At 42.9% G+C, this 16,831-nt stretch overlaps 1 protein-coding gene across 3 annotated transcripts in view; it reads left to right on the forward strand.

Annotated features, from left to right (window-relative positions):
* The window catches only part of LOC146822505 (uncharacterized), a 146,499-nt gene that overhangs the window by 25,927 nt on the left and 103,741 nt on the right, over positions 1-16,831 (forward strand). For all 3 annotated transcript variants that reach the window (XR_014963321.1, XR_014963322.1, XM_085613614.1), the window contains exon 2: positions 15,382-15,495. The gene's annotated coding sequence lies outside the window, so the exon portion shown is untranslated. The remainder of the gene's footprint in view (positions 1-15,381; positions 15,496-16,831) is intronic.

The raw sequence follows: 16,831 nt of genomic DNA on the forward strand, positions 1-16,831 counted from the left end.
ATTGTATGCTTATCTCATTTCAGATCTCCCTCCCAGCCGTCCCTATCCTCCCTTCCCTCGCTCATCTGCCTCCTCCGTCCGAGTGTGTTATACATCCTCCGGACTAGGGGCAGATGGGAGGTGGACCCCTATCAGCATCAGCGTCATCCTGAGGAGAAGAAGCCAGCGGGTACGCGACAATCCACCACCAACGCGTTTCAACCACAATTGGTCTTGCTCACGGTGTGTGAGTCCGTTTTCAGTGTTCTTATTTATAGTTCTACCCATATTGACCATTTAGGGGGAATTATGGGAGACGTAGTTTATGTTCATTGTATCGTTCGTTTGCATGTTATATCGTTCTTTTGCATGTTACATTGTTGCATTGTTACTGGATATGATTCCGTTCTTTTCAGTGGAATTATGGTATCCTTATATTGTAGGTATTATTGATACAGTGTTCCCTCAAATGTATTCACAATTGATATTGGGAAGATGTCTGTTTCTTAGTTAACACTTAGTGTGTGATGGTTGTACTTGATATAGTATCTATCGCATCATTGGAACAGTGATTTGCTCCGTGTATTGTTCTCAATAATTCAGTATTTGCTTAGTGCATATGAGGAACACTTGTGTATCTCATTCATTTTTCAACCAATTACGGATACAAGTTTTTACTGTATTCCACTTGTTCTCATATCCAGTATTGATTGTTACTGTAGTGCATCGGGATCACAAATGGCTATGTAGCTCCTCATTGCCATTAAGGCCAAAGGGGGCCTTTGTCTTGAATCGTATGATCATTTTCGACTCCAATCTTCGTAGTTTCATTGTCCTGTTCCCTCCTCGCTCATTTTTAGGCACTGTAGTCAGCCCAAAGTATCTTATGTTTTGTTTCATGGTTTCTTTATGGGTTTTCAAATGTTTCGCAATTGCATAGTTGGTATCTTCATTTTGCACAGCTCGTAAGTGTTCTAGGATTCTTTTTTTAAGCGGGCAGATGGTACTTCCTATATACCAGAGTCCGCGTCCGCAGCCGCAGACAATGACATATACTACATATGTAGATTCACAACTGATTCTTTCCGTGATGTTAAAAGTGTTGCCCATAAAGTCTACTGTTTGTTTCATGTTCATGCCATGTTTGCATGCCTTGCATGTATTGCAACGTACGAATCCTGTTTGTTTGGTCTCCAACCAGTTTTTCCCCTTCTGGTTTGCTGTCATGTGGCTTTTTACCAATTTGTCTTTCAGGGAGGGTGCTTTTCGATATGAGATGTTGGGTTGGTTACCAATTGTATGTCGATCACGAGATTAAACAAAGAAGAAGAAAGTAAACAACTCAGGAAAGAAATGGAAAAGAACTTAGACAGAAATGAAAATGAAGTGGAACAACGAAAACAGAGAAAGTTTAGAAGAGACGAATTGGATTATGAAACAGGGGCCATCTTAACATTTGCGAGAAGATTTGAGGTATTAAAGGAACAAATGGGGAAGAATGCCAAATTGACATTGAATGCACCAGTAGCCAGCGAATCTGAGTCGGATTTAAGCGAAGAGGAGAGAACAACCAGAACAGGACATCTTTCTTTTTTAGAGGAAATGAAGTTGATGTACATCGATCAGAAGAGCCCAAGAGGTCAAGGAAGAGGACGAAGTCGAGGGAGAGGAAGAGCCTATCATCAAGCTTCAAGAGAAGGAGAAAAACGAGAAGAGGGGGCAGACCAAACAAAAAGTTACCCTCTACGCAATCGATTAAAGAAGTAAATGCACTGAATAAATTAAAAAGAGAGAAAGTGAATCTAATTATCAACCTATCTGACTACAAATTGAACTCTGACGAACAAAATGTCCTCAACAAGGGGCTGAATTTTTGTCCCGAACAACACTACAATTACGAGGATACCAGGATTGATATTTATAAATTCGTAAGAAAGTTGAAACTCGCCAAATTTTTCAGTAAATTTACGAATCCCAAAACACCAATCATAAGAAAGAAAACATCTGAGACAAATAACCTCACAATAATGACATACCTGCCCTAGTCACAACACACGGATTAATGACCAATGACGAAGACGTCACAGAATCTCAAGTTATGGACAATCTGAATATATGTACCAATGAAAGAGAACCCACTGACTTCAAACCTAAATCGAAATTTTGCCCCGCCTTCAGTCCGGGCAACAGAATAGATACTTTCCATGATCTAGTGGTCAGTGATTTGGAGACATTGATCAAAGTGAACAATAACAGCAAAAAAGAAAATTTGAGCAAAATGGAAAGACAAGCAATAGACACCCTCATGAACAATCAGAAGATCATAATCAAACCTGCGGACAAGGGGGCAATGTAGTCATTCAAAACAAAACCAACTACATTAAAGAGGCCACGAGACAGTTGGATGATGTTAAGAACTACATGAAACTAACTCATAATCCAATAAATGAACTAACCCTAAATTTGGAGTCTAGGGTCAAAAAGTGGAAAGAAGAGGGACTACTCACATCAGAAGAGTCTCTATTTTTAAAGAATGAAAGTCCTGTGATGCCCACAATGTATTTCTTACCGAAGATACATAAAACTCTAATCAATCCGCCAGCCAGGCCAATAATGTCGAGCTGTAACTCATTATATGAGAATGTATCAGACTACGTGGACTTCTTCTTGGCACCGCTAGTAATGAACCTAACATCATACATAAAAGACACAGGGGATTTCTTGAGAATCCTTTCCAACATGGGATGGCATGAAGGCTACTATCTAGCCACAATTGATGTAGTATCATTGTATACTTCCATTGATCATGACTAGGGCTCCCGGTTTTCCGTATTTACGGATTTATACATATAAATACAGACGGAAATCGATATTTCCTTTGTCTGTATTTATATTTATAAACGGTAAAATACGAGTAAATGTTGCCGCGCTAGTCTCCCGCCTCCCGATTCCTGCAAGCAAAAACCCGATGCCTCTGGGTTTCAGCTGACAGGGCAGTATTGTGTAAGGTGCTAATTCTTCCAGCAATAGTCAGAGGGGCGAAGCAGGGGCTCTAGAAGGGGTGAACAACCAACAAAGCCCCATTAACAAGCGAATGGTCTTTTAAAGACCTGTGAAGTGCTCGGGGGCGGCTGTGTGTAAGCTGTTTCAGCCCGGGCTGCCACAAACGTGGGGGGGGGGAGGTACGCACGCACTGCCAGCAACCTGCCAGGCCAGTGCACAACTCTTGCGGGGGCAATTACTTCACTGCCCCAGGCCCTCAAAGTAAGCGCAGCTGTATTCTTTCTATGATGAACGTTACGTAACAATGCACATCCTAAATTACAGTCCTCATAGCACACCCTTGGCTATGTTTTTTAACTCACTTCTCAGTTTGCAATATCGTTAGAACTAACCTTGCAAACAGATGTCCTATGAATGATATTTTAACTCTTTTCCGTTTATTTTGTATGTTAGGCACAACCATCTCGAGGGAACTCTTTAAAGGTGATATACCAGTTTTGGTGTTTTTAAATATTGTGATGGTTTCTATCCTCACATACCTATGAGCAGCACCCTTGGCTCCGTTGCTCAGTTCATTGCAGGTGTATGCTTAACGTTACAAACCAATGCGGTGTTTGTAGTACAGTTCTGTTCCCTTTTAATGCTTGTAGTATGGGGGGTCCATCATCTTCATATAAACAACACAACACTGAAGATGGTCTCGTGGATGCTCAGCAAGTCAGACTGAAACATCGACGCTCAGCCCATCTTTCCGCTAGCGCTATATAAAACTCCCAGTTAAGCCCACGCCTGACACCCTCCCCCCCCCCCCCACCCCCACCCAGCCTCGTTAACAAGTGAATGGTCTTTTAAAGACCTGTGAAGTACTCGGGTGCGGCTGGCAGCTCAAAGACTGTCTGTGTGTGTGTGCCTGTCAGCATCGGCACTTCCCCCCCCTCTCTGCCCAGGATCTTCTGTGCCCGCCCAAGTGCATCATCAAATGATTAAATATTAGGTGGACATGAAACCTGCATTTACACATCGTCCTTGCTGTCGGTGTATCTCCCTGTTCCTCTCTACGTGCCCGAGTGTGCACTGTCTGATTGTTTTTGCATAGGGTGAGACTGAGTTCAATCCTGTTTGTACTTTGTCTGTGTGTGTCAGCCTCTGCATGGTGGGTTGTGGGTATAGGTACCTGGCTCTCCCTCATACAAGTGTAGGGTGCCAGAGCACTTTGCATCAAACACACACATTACATAGAGACTATCAATCATACATGTGTAAATCAGTGTATAGGAAATGTTACATAAGCCAAAGGACTAAAAATGTAGGTACATGTCATGCATACTGGTAGGCAGTATAGTTTAAGAGTGCTTGGTCTGGAGAAGCACAAACTCAGAGTCGAAAAAGAAACAGCATAGTTGGGAGGTTTTTTTCAATAACAATAATCGAATTCTAGCCAAATTAACCCTTTATACAACATTAATCAATGTTCTAATGTATACTTTGCAGTGGGCATGCAGTCCTATGAAAGTTAATAGCTCACTATTCTATATTAGGACTTTAAGTTATAAATTGCAAGTAACAAAAGGATGTCGTTTTTGAAAGCAGTAACCTGCTGATCTGTTTACATTATATGCACTCTGTAATCTACTTGGTACACGTTCTTTGCAGCAGGCATGTTAACCCTCTGCACTAACTTAACATAAGTTAAAACCTCAACTATACAAAACACTGATCTCTCTCCAGGAAGATAATTAATCACACGAGTTTTCTTGACATTTTTGTGAGGCCTGGTAATTACCAGAAGAAAGAAACGCTGCAGCAGGTGCTTGAAAAACATACTAAACTTGCAAACACGGTGCCCCCAGGAAGGCAGCACCCGGTGCGGTGGCACCAGTCGCACCGCCCTAGAGCTGGCCCTGTGTGCATTGTCAATTTAAATAAATGTGGAAAAATACTAGCTGTAGCGTTGGCTTTTGTTTGTGGCAAAAATAAATGTGGATAAATAGAGAAAAAATGCCCAAAAAATAAATATGGATAAATACAGACGGAAATGGCAAAAAAAAAAATACCATAAAACCGGGAGCCCTAATCATGACATAGGACTACAAGCAGTCGGATATTTTTTGAAACAACGCAACATACAACAATCAAAACATACTAAAATGCTCTTAGAAATGATAGAGCTTTGGCTTCGTAATAATATCTTTATATTCGATGGACAGATATACTCCCAGCAGTGCGGAACTGCAATGGGAGTTTCATTCTCTCCAAGCTACGCCAATCTTACCATGGGTTGGTGGGAGAAACTAATAGCTTGGAGAGATGAAAATGAAATACATACCATCAAAACGGAACTGTGGTTGCGTTATATCAACGACTTATTCCTTATCTGGAGTGGCAGCCAGAAGGAATTTGAAGAGTACATGACCATCTTGAACAACAATGAAGTAGGCCTACAATTTACTCACAACATTAGCGACCAAGAAATTCAATTCCTGGATGTACCTGTGTACATAGAAAATAACGAAATCAAGACTAAACTATACAGAAAACCAACTGCGACAAACAGTATTTTACATGGAAAAAGCTTCCATCCCCCTCAATTGAAAAAAAGTATCCCTTATGGGGAATTATTACGAATGAGACGCAATTGCTCGGATGATCTAGAAATGGAAAAAACCTTTGAAGAAACAGAAATTAGATTCCAACAGAGAGGATACAATGACAAAGATATAAAACGGGATCAGAGGAGAGCAAGAGCTATCCCAAGAGTACAGACTTTGAAATATAAGGAAGAACATAAAGAGGAAAATGCCATAATTCGAGTAGTACTAACATACAGCAAAGAAAACTATCAAATCATAGACATCCTAAGAAAACACTGGGATATCTTGAAGAAGGACCCGGATATTGGACATACAATTGGTAACCAACCCAACATCTCATATCGAAAAGCACCCTCCCTGAAAGACAAATTGGTAAAAAGCCACATGACAGCACCCAGAAGGGGAAAAACTGGTTGGAGACCAAACAAACAGGATTCGTACGTTGCAATACATGCAAGGCATGTAAACATGGCATGAACATGAAACAAACAGTGGACTTTATGGGCAACACTTTTAACATCACGGAAAGAATCAGTTGTGAATCTACATATGTAGTATATGTCATTGTCTGCGGCTGCGGACTCTGGTATATAGGAATTACCATCTGCCCGCTTAAAAAAAGAATCCTAGAACACTTACGAGCTGTGCAAAATGAAGATCCCAACTATGCAATTGCGAAACATTTGAAAACCCATAAAGAAACCATGAAACAAAACATAAGATACTTTGGGCTGACTACAGTGCCTAAAAATGAGCGAGGAGGGAACAGGACAATGAAACTACGAAGATTGGAGTCGAAAATGATCATACGATTCAAGACAAAGACCCCCTTTGGCCTTAATGGCGATGAGGAGCTACATAGCCATTTGTGATCCTGATGCACTACAGTAACAATCAATACTGGATATGAGAACAAGTGGAATAGAATGAAAACTTGTATCCGCAATTGGTTGAAAAATGAATGAGATACACAAGTGTTCCTCATATGCACTAAGCAAATACTGAATTATTGAGAACAATACACGGAGCGAATCACTGTTCCAATTATGCGATAGATACTAATCAAGTACAACCATCACACACTAAGTGTTAACTAAGAAACCAACATCTTCCCAATATCAATTGTGAATACATTTGAGGGAACACTGTATCAATAATACCTACAATATAAGGATACCATAATTCCACTGAAAAGAACGGAATCATATCCAGTAACAATGCAACAATGTAACATGCAAAAGAACGATATAACATGCAAACGAACGATACAATGAACATAAACTACGTCTCCCATAATTCCCCCTAAATGGTCAATATGGGTAGAACTATAAATAAGAACACTGAAAACGGACTCACACACCGTGAGCAAGACCAATTGTGGTTGAAACGCGTTGGTGGTGGATATTGGTGTTTACTTGCACTAAGAATAAATCCCTTGAAATCTTTATATTTACTAACTTCCTTGGTGTGCGGTGTTTCCTTTACGAGGGAATTGGTTGAAAAAAATATATATATATATATATATTATCTACTGGCGGTCGCCAGTAGATAGTTATAGTTAGGACCGTGTTTCCATAGGAAATCTGAAAATTCTATTTTGAATAACTTTGGCGCCGGTTGACGGATCCTCGCGAAATTTTCAAAACTAATGGGGCGCTCTGCTCAGCTCCTACCATGGAAGTCTCGGGATGATTCGTCAAGCGGGGGCTGAGAAAAAAGGGGGGTCCCAAAACACGTTTTCCCCATGCATTTTCCCATAGGACCTTTAGTCGAAGGTACAGCCCGAACGGCTGAACAGAATTACTTGAAATTTGGCAAAGAGGTAGTCCTCAGGTCAGGGATGCACCTTTTGCATATATGGTGTCAATCTGTTCAGTAGTTCCTGAGAAAATTGCAGTTAAAAGTACATAAATATCTATATGCGCGCATGGTGCCGTGTGCGAGCGTAATTCTGATTGGTGGTTACATGTCAGTCAACATTCGAATCGGTCGAAATCAGGAAGTGTTGTCCGCCATTTTGTGTGTGACAGTGAAAAAGAAAGGTGGAGAACGTGAAAAGGGGGCAGGGTACAGAGTTCCTGACCCCCTAGCTTTTGTCAGGGGGTCCCTGAAGGACCATGAAGGGTGGAAAAAAAAATATATTTTTTTTGAAAATCGCGTGGTGCGCGCACCCTCGCGAGGTGCGCGCACGGTGCGTGCACGACGGAAAAAAATCATAAAAACAATAGAATTAAAAATCAAATTTAAGTGTTTAGATGTTAGGTGGCTCTAAAAAGAGCCGTTGTGTTAATTGAGAAACAGAGGAACAAAAAAATGACAACAATTATAGGGTGCCGCATGTGTGCTGCTGTATCTTGCTCTCTATTAGGGGAATGCTGGTGTCCCCATAAGAGAGAAGAGCATTGGACGCATTGCACCGTATATGCACCCTCTTAAACAGAGGGTGTATATCCAGAGGAACAGAAGCAGGTGAAGCTGCCGCCACAGTTGAAGTGCTCGGCTGAGCTGCCGATGATGTGCTCGGCTGAGCTGCTGGAGGGTTTTCTCTAGCAGCTCGAGCATAAGCCACAGGATGTACATCTCTAACATGCCTGATCATAGTGAAGATACTAAAAGAGTATTTCTTTTTAGGATCTCCTCTTGATAAGACACCACCACAAATAGTGCAGGTGACTTTTGGAGCATTCACCTTCTTCTGCCCCTCTGGAAAAGTGAAAAATTGCCATATAAAAGAGTTTTTCTGTTTCCTCTGTCTCTGTGGCACAAGGGTCACCTGCTCACTCCCAGAAGATGACTGCTGCTCTGCCATTCTCAAGTACTGGAGTACTGGAAAAGCTGCTCAGCTCCTTCTCCCAGGGAATCAGAAGTAATAATGAGGGGAGTGGGTGTGGTGTTGGAAGTTTCTGGAACTGAAACTACTATAAACCAATGAAAAGTGTTGTTTCTTAATCACATGACCTGAAACTACTATAAACCAATGAAAAGTATTGTTTCTAAATCACATGACTTGCCGTGCGCGCACCGTGCGCGCACGGAGCACGCGTGCATGCGCGTACGGAGGACGCGCGCACGCGCAGTCACTCATACTTACAGTCACTCCATACAAAACTATAATATGCATTTATACACCTATATAGACACTCACACACTACCAATCATCCATAGAGGTACTCTCACACCTACTCAGTCATGCAAATAATCACACTCCCATTTACTCACCTATGCGGTTATACACACTCAAGTTCACCTACTCATAAAAATAGTATCACATTCTTACGCTCTTATAGAATCATTGATACAAGCACACACTCATCCATACAGTCACTCTCACAATCACACACTCTCACATCTACCCACTTATATACTCTTACAGGTATTTATACTGCCTTTCACATATGTAGTTAGTCACAAATGTACCACTGAGATATACATTCAATCCCTAACACACCCATACATACACTCACTCAACCATACAGTCCATCACAGATGCACTCTTAAAACCATGCACCCATAGAATCACCCACTCACACATCTATGCATAGAGTCACACACACACACACACTACCCACACAAACACTCAGGAACCCATACAGATACTGAGACAAGCAATCAATAACTCATATAGACACTTATATAGGTATTCACAAAACCATGCCACCACTTATACACCAACATACAGACACATACAAACATTTACACAGTTAGTCACTAGTCTGCAGTAAGATACATTTAATGACTCACTTATAGAGTCAGTTACGCACCACAGAAAATCATCCATTTACACACTTGTACACCCACTCATTCTTCAACAGGCCTTTCCCTACATATATTAAACATATTAAAATTGTTCAGAAACACATACTCAATGGATGATGTCATCAGTGATGTCATTTGAGATGTCATCAGTGATGTTATGAGTGATGTCACTGACCATCTCATGAGTGATGTAATATGTGACGTCATCAGCAGTGGATTGCAGGCGCGCCAGTTATAGTTAGCTGAACTAACTATAACGGGGGAATTTCATTGGTTTTTTACGAGTGAAATGTCCAGCTAACTATAATATGTGTGAAACCTATGGTTTTTTCAGTGAATTTGCAAGGTTTTTTTAAATGCTAATTCCTAACTATAACGTGTGTGAAACCTATGGTTTTTTAAGTGAATATATATATTACCTACTGGCGGTCGCCAGTAGGTAGTTATAGTTAGGACCCCTTTTCCATAGGAAATCCGCAACATTCTATTTTGAATAACTTTGGCGCCGGTTGACGAATCCTCGCGAATTTTTCAAAATAGGTGGGGCGCTACGCTCCGCTCCTACCCTGAAAGTCTCGGGGGGGATTCGTCAAGCGGGGGCTGAGATAAAAGGGGGGTCCCAAAACACGTTTTCCCCATGCATTTTTCCATAGGACCTTTAGACACAGCTACAGCCCGAACGGCTGAACAGAATTACTTGAAATTTGGCAGAGAGGTAGCCATAAGGTCAAGGAAGTGCCTTTTGCAGGTCTGGTGTAAATCTGTTCAGTATTTCCGGAGAAAATAGCATTTAAAAGCATATATATATATATGCGCGCAGGGTGCGCGCACCGTGCGAGCACCCTAACGTGCGCGAGCGTAATTCTGATTGGTGGTTACATGTTAGTCAACGTTCGAATCGGTCGAAATCAGGAAGTGTCGGCCGCCATTTTGTTTGTTTTCAGTGCGAGAGTGAAAAAGGAAGGTGGCGAACGTGAAAAGGGGGCAGGGTAGAGAGTTCCTGACCCCCTAGCCTTTGTCAGGGGGTCCCTGAAGGACCCCGAAGGCAAAAAAAAAATTTATTTTTTTTAAAAATCGCGGGGGTGCGCGCACAGTGCGCGCACCCTGAACAACACAAAAAAAATTTTTTTTTTTACAAAAAAAAAATAATAATTCGCAGGGTGAAAACCAAAAAAAAAAAAAATAATAATTTTTAATACGTAGTTTATTGTAAAATAAATATATAAAAAATAATACATAAATAAATTAGCATTTAAAAAACCGTACAAATTCACTGAAAAAACCATAGGTTTCACACACGTTATAGTTAGGAATTAGCATTTAAAAAACCTTGCTAATTCACTGAAAAAACCATAGGTTTCACACATGTTATAGTTAGCTGGACATTTTACTGATAAAAAACCAATGAAATTCCCCCGTTATAGTTACTGTAGGCAACTATAACTCACGCGACCGTAATCCTCTGCTGATGACATATGTGTCTTTATGAAAAAAAAATATTTGTAATATATGTATAGCTAAAATTTAATGGAAGAAGACATGGGCAAATAAGTGTCTAAATACAGTATTAGCATCAGCAGAGGATTGCGGTCGCGTGAGTTATAGTTGCCTACAGTAACTATAACGGGGGAATTTCATTGGTTTTTTATCAGTAAAATGTCCAGCTAACTATAACATGTGTGAAACCTATGGTTTTTTCAGTGAATTATATATATATACACACACACACACATATATAAACCTATAAGTCACTCCTATGGCAGGCCTTATCAATCCTGAAGGCAGAGTGCTTGGTTCTTATGTGAGAGGGTGCCCCTGCATGAGCAGAGCCCCTCTGCAGCGTTCAGAGACCCTTCTCTGATGCTGTTTGTAGTGCAGCCTGACCATATACTCTTAAGTGCATGCTTAACTAAACGGTAAATGTTAACTTTGGACTGGCTGCACGGAAACATGTCGTGTTTGGTGTCAAACACCTTGGAATCATACCCCCACACCAGTAACTGGTTTGGGACTATGATCCCACCCTTCTAGAGGGAGCGACATGGCAGTACTGGGTTACCCGGTAGAAACTTAATAGAGCCCTGGCATCACAAAATGGATGCTGCAGCCACATACACGGGTCTGGCCTCCTGCTGCTAACGGAAACTCCGGCAGGGGAGGCCTGGACAATAGGTTTCCTGTCACAGGGAGGTGTAACTACCTCCCAGACAGGCTTATGTGTATTGGGGCTGGGCGGGAGCACTCTCTTGTGCTTTGAAGTCCTGCACTGGGGGCACATTTGGTGTCCCTGTGCATAGTCCAGCTCCAACCGGTTCAGGGGCTACCAGCCCATGCTCTGGCGCAAAAGTGGACAAAGGAAATGGGTGTAGCCACCCCTCTTTCCAAACCCTCCCATAGGTGGGTCCCCAGAGCTAGTCCAACCTTCCTTAGGTATAAGTAAAGAACCTCTGTAACCAGAACTTTAGATATCCCTGGAGGAAACTCTGAAGCTGAATCCTGGAACTTCGACGCTCTACTCAAGACTAGAGGACTGAAGAAATCTCCCTTGGGGTCAAGGAGTGTCTCCCCTGCTTGGCAGGCACCAATGAAGCAATTTGCCGGTCTGCATTTCCGACGCTCCCACCGGACTCCGAAGTATTTGCAGCCCAAGAAGAGGATTTCCAGACTTCTCACAGGCCGACCCGAGTCCCCAGCAAAGCTGAGACTCCCAGCCCTCATGAGTAGCGTGGAACCGGAACTCCTGGTCACCATGCACTTTTGCAAGTGCATTGACTTCTCGACGTCTCCTGAAGTCGTGCTTGGGCTGATATGTAGCCCCCACCTCGAGCACTGAATCCACCGAAGATTGTCGGCCTGGTCACTCCGAGTGACCCGTGAGCCACCATTTTGTGTTTCATCTCGAGGTCCCTTCACGATCCCTGGTCCATTGACTGGTGGGTCCCTGAGGGGGTAACTTTGAATTTCCTTGGGCTTCCCTGGTTGCTCCAGACGTGCCCCGACCAATCCGGGCACCGACGCTGCAGCACTCGACATCCTTCGTGGGACAGCTCAATTTCAGCTCCTGGTCATCCTCGACGCCTCCTGGACCTCGTGGCTGAAGAGTCAAGCTTCACCTCTTTCACCTGAAATCACCCGACATCGGTGGGCATCTGCCTATCGTCTTCCTGGTCACTGGCTAGTGACCCAGACTCTGTCCCCTCTGCTTTCAGGTTCTTCTCATCTTCGATCCAGGCTTGGATCTCTTTGGACACTTCGCATCTTCACGGTAGCAGCACTTCTTCGCCAGCTCCCATTGAAATCGACGACGCGACCCGACACCAAAAGACACCTATGCACCCGGCTTCCCTGGGTGAGATAACACGAGTACTCCGGTGCTCCCGTGGGTGTTAGCCTTAGAACTTCCTAAGTCCAAAAGGGTTTGGTCCTGACTCCATTCTAAGTGTCCCTAATCTTTAAAAATCTAACCATGACTTTCCCTATAGAAGCTAACGGGAGCTCACGGCTGTGATCACACACTGCACACGGCCCCCGTGGGTCCCCTGTGTCACTACCTTGGGGTCCCAGCGATTCTACAGGCTCTAGGCCTTGTGTCTAGTTAAGTCGTGGTTCATATACCACTATTTTAGTATATGGTTTGGTTCGCCCTTAGGGCCTGACGTGTATTTGTGCTATTTTACTGTGATTATTGAAGTGTAACTTATGTGTTTTGACCTCTAGTCTCATAAAGAGACTAGGAGGGTGTGTTTAGTAATAAATATATATATTTATATTATCTACTGGCGGTCGCCAGTAGATAGTTATAGTTAGGACCACGTTTCCATAGGAAATCCGCAACATTCTATTTGGAATAACTTTCGCGCCGGTCGACGACTCCTCGCGAAATTTTCAAAATAGGTGGGGCGCTATGCTCCGCTCCTACCCTGAAAGTCTCGGGGGGGATTCGTCAAGCGGGGGCTGAGAAAAAAGGGGGGTCCCAAAACGCGTTTTTCCCATGCATTTTTCCATAGGACCTTTAGACACAGCTACAGACCGAACGGCTGAACAGAGTTACTTGAAATTTGGCAGAGAGGTAGTCTACAGGTCAAGGAAGTGCCTTTTGTAGGTTTGGTGTAAATCTGTTCAGTAGATCCTGAGAAAATAGCCTTTAAATCAATATATATATCTGTGGCAGCTTACGGTGCGCTTACCGTGCGCTTACGGTAAGCTTACCGTACGCGTACGGTACCGTGCGCGAGCGCGATTCTGATTGGCTGTTAGATCTTAGTAAACATTCCAATCGGTCGAAACCAGGAAGCGGCGGCCGCCATTTTCTATCTCGCACTCTGAGGGGGAGGAGGAAAAACAAAGGCAAAAAACATGTAAAGGGGCTGTTTAGACTGCTCCCAACCACCTAGCCATGATGAATGTGTCCCCTAAGAACCCCCAAGGCAAAAAATTCCATTTTTATTTTTTTTTAAAAATCGCCAATTACGCTTACCGTACGCGTACGGTAAAAAAACTTAAATAAAAAAAAATTATCACCACTCTCCACACCCCGTGTGCAAATGGTGCCCTGAAGGTCACCATTTGTGCATGGCATATCAGATCAATTAAAAACTCAAACATTACCTTTCACAACGATGCGCATAATATGTCCTCCATGTGCGCAAGGTGCGCTAAGCGCATCGTGCGTACATGGCCCATCCAGCGTAACGTGGGCACGCGGTGCGTGTAGCGCACCGCGTGCCCACCATGCGTGCACGGCACTAACTGCGTAAAGTGGGCGCACGGAACGAACTGCGTTAAGTGGGCGCGCACGCCACGAATGGCGTAAAGTAACTTAGCATTTAAAAAACCGTACAAATTCACTGAAAAAACCATAGGTTTCACACACATTATAGTTAGGAATTAGCATTTAAAAAACCTTGCAAATTCACTGAAAAAACCATAGGTTTCACACATGTTATAGTTAGCTGGACATTTTACTGATAAAAAACCAATGAAATTCCCCCGTTATAGTTAGTGCAGGCAACTATAACTCACGCGACCGCAATCCTCTGCTGATGCTAATACTGTATTTAGACACTTATTTGTCCATGTCTTCTTCCATTAAATTTTAGCTATACATATATTACAAATATTTTTTTTCCATAAAGACACATATGTCATCAGCAGAGGATTGCGGTCGCGTGAGTTATAGTTGCCTGCACTAACTATAACTGGGGAATTTCATTGGTTTTTTATCAGTAAAATGTCCAGCTAACTATAACATGTGTGAAACCTATGGTTTTTTCAGTGAATATATATATATATATATATATATATACCTGGTGTGGATATCTTTCATTTAGGAACTCAAGAGATTATAGACTGGTAAAATAAGCTGCTTTACATTCCTTCAAGACTTAGCCTGAAAGCTGCTCTCTATAGCTACCACTAGGATAGCTTTCAATAAAGGTTATCTTTAACCTATAGCCAATAAGGGGTTGTTTGGACTGGTACAGGGTGCCCACTATAACTAGTGGACTGCATATACCAGGCCAACTTCTCACAATGCACATCATATATCTGCTGTAATAAATCAAATACCATATTTATCTTTGGGAGAAAATGCCAACCATCCTTTTACTCATCCAAGGGGATCCCGCCAGGGTCCAACTGTATTTTAGGGCGATCAGGCAGTGCCCAGTGGGCTGCTCTGCAAGTTCAGTGTGTGGGCTGCTTATTTGGATGTTTGTGGCCTGTTTTTATGATCTGGTGGGGCAGCTTTCATTGTTAATTTCCTGACATTAAAACAAATATTGCCTGTAGCAAGCTCAAATCATTGCAGTCTTCCATACCTCACAAAACACTTCTACAGGATGTCTTTACACGTTCCAAACTGCCCCAACTTGCAAACATGAGAGCACCTGTCGGGCTGGGGCATCTTGCTGCCCCTGAATTGGCATGTTGCCACATGGGTTACCTGGGATCAAAGAGTGACTGAGTCATTGCTGCAACGCAGGACTGTCGTTTTACATGTGCAAATCCTGACACATTTTATTTCTGCATTCTGTCTGGTTTCTGTCTGCAGATTCCTGGCGTCGTCTGCCTTCTCATTGCTTCACCGCCTGCTGGATTTGGTGTGCGCCATGGAGTTCTTTACCACTTTGACCAATCAGAGCCAAGGAAGGGACAGGCTCTTCAGGTCAGTCCTTTTTGCAGGTTTTTTTTTGTTTATTACTCAGGGGTTTAAAAGCCAAGTACACATATAATTGCGAAATATCTATAGAAAATGGACTTAAAATCAAACAACTAAAGACAAAATCGTGATTTGATGTATGGAAATTGCTGTGCTTTAAATTAGTAGATTAGGCTGGGCATAGTTCTCTCTGACACTGAGTGCCTCACAGCATGGTGTCTGCTTTGCAAGTTTACAACAGAAAAATACTGTGCCTGTATTTTCCTTTTTAGGTCTCGCCTGAGCTATCGCGTAAGCGATGCTCTGCGAGACTTATTGTTATTGAGTGGGCTCCAAAAAGTGCTGCCAGGCCAGCCTAGCTATACAGTGCATGTGCGCGGGCGCGCGCGCGCTTGACGCGTTTACTTTCACTTTGGCGGCCGCTTTGAAGTTTGATCGCGATCACTTTCGCGGACGCACGGCCGCGTGTTTCAGTTAGCGCCCCTGTCACTGTGTCCTGCACTCTCTCCTACCACTTTTCCACATGCTTTTCACTCCCCATGGCTGTTACTCTGCTTTGCTTTCAGGGCCGTTTAAGCCGCTCATGTACCGCACACATATGCTACTGACCACGATCCAATCACAGGTAGCGCAGCAAGGCACAGGTCCCTGGAAAGACAACTGACCTGTGACCTGTTGCACATAGGCAGCAAAACTTATCATTATTTCACATTCAAAGGCTTTCATTAAAATATTGAATAGAAGAGCATTACAACTCATTGGATGTAATGTCATTAACTAATAAATTCGGTTTTGCTTATTATGCTCACTAGCCAACACAAAAATCATTACATAAAAAAGTGATTTAAGATTAATCATTTTCGATCACATATGCATGTACTCTTAAAACAATATAGTTTCCATAATATCATATTAGTCTCAGCACCCTTGGCAGTGTCTGCACGTACACCAGTATCAGGCCTCACTCATAGACAGACTACGTGGGTGACGTGTAGACCTCGTACGTGGCAATGCATTCCACAGTATCGTGCAATCACACACTGCCCTTGCCATACGTGAAGTCAAAGTAATACAACATTCTGATGCACGTGCACCACTCACCTGGCTCAAGCTGCGAGCACCCAATCAAATTAAACAACGATGCCCCTTGCAGCCAATGCAGGCCCCATTCAGTATAAAGCCTATGGATTTCTGTGGCATATATAGGAGTCTCGAGGGCCCTCGTCCTATTCTGCGGGGGGGCGGGGAGAGACAGGGTGAGGCAACACATTTCGTATTACGTAACCATGGTGATGCCTTATCGATATTTGTGCCTTATATGAACCCGTGATAAATCAAGAAT

This window comes from Triturus cristatus, chromosome 6 (genome assembly GCF_964204655.1).
Source record: "Triturus cristatus chromosome 6, aTriCri1.1, whole genome shotgun sequence".
NCBI lineage: Eukaryota > Metazoa > Chordata > Amphibia > Caudata > Salamandridae > Triturus > Triturus cristatus.